At 40.3% G+C, this 997-nt stretch overlaps 1 protein-coding gene and 1 long non-coding RNA gene across 2 annotated transcripts in view; one reads left to right on the forward strand and one right to left on the reverse strand.

Moving 5' to 3' along the window:
• LOC116699330 (uncharacterized) overlaps positions 1-427 on the forward strand; it is a 9,867-nt gene extending 9,440 nt beyond the window's left edge. The window contains exon 3 of the long non-coding RNA XR_004334412.1: positions 417-427. This is a non-coding gene — a long non-coding RNA (uncharacterized LOC116699330). The remainder of the gene's footprint in view (positions 1-416) is intronic.
• LOC116699831 (potassium voltage-gated channel subfamily H member 6) overlaps positions 1-997 on the reverse strand; it is a 142,747-nt gene that overhangs the window by 120,826 nt on the left and 20,924 nt on the right. The window lies entirely within an intron of this gene.

The raw sequence follows: 997 nt of genomic DNA on the forward strand, positions 1-997 counted from the left end.
ATGAGCTTTCCTTAGTATGTGCCATTTCTTAGTGTTTGCTGTGCATTTGCTATCACCGTTAATGTGTTACATTAATGTAAACCTAAATGCTTTAATGCTGGTACAAATTGCAATAAATAATACGGTAGATAAATCACAAGCTAACGTTACGCTAACTGAACCTATCATTTAACATTAGGTTGTCAGCTGTTTTTTTGCCATTTGTGTTTGTAATGTTTAATGTCCGGTGGCATTTTCATCTCTTTTTTACATGACGTTACTGTATATGCGTAACGTTAGCAGAGATTTAGAAATGTGTGTTTATCAGTTGTAGCTGAGGATGGGACGTAAATCTGCACCTTGTTTACTCTACTAGCAACGTTAAATGTCAGTAGTAGATTCCCACGTAAAAAGTATAACGTAACGTTACGTTATAGCATTCATAATGGTAAACATTTTTTTCTTGTGTTTGCTGTCTTCTAACAAAGACTAAGGAACAAGCGGAGGCAGTCACTGAGTATGGAAGCCAAAGCAGCAAGTTTGCCTTGGTTTGTCAACATGGATGAGGCATTAGAATCAATTTATAATTTATTGATTCCCAGAGAGGAAATTACAATTTACACTCTATTTGTTAGTAATCCCTACACACAGGCCTGAATTACACACACAGGTCAGGTCAGGTCCTATTCATGCACAAATGGAGAGATGTCAGACTGAGTGGGCTGCCAGTGCTGGACCAACCTGAGCAGTTGGGGGGGGGGTACGATGCCTTGCTCAAGGGCACCTGGCAGTGCCCAGGAGGTGAAGTGGCACCTCTACTTTGGTTCGTACGTCGACCCTCCGGTTCCCAACCCAACACTCCACGGACTGAGCTACTGCCACCCCAAAAGACAAGTGAGCAGGGAGACAGAGGCCAAAGAGAGTTGTAGATAGATAGATAGATAATTTGTTATATTAGATATTGCCATTCAAAAAAAAAAGCATTAAATTAACTGCTTTGTCTGTGTCTTTAAGTTTT

Source organism: Etheostoma spectabile, chromosome 12 (genome assembly GCF_008692095.1).
Source record: "Etheostoma spectabile isolate EspeVRDwgs_2016 chromosome 12, UIUC_Espe_1.0, whole genome shotgun sequence".
Classification (NCBI taxonomy): Eukaryota; Metazoa; Chordata; class Actinopteri; order Perciformes; family Percidae; genus Etheostoma; species Etheostoma spectabile.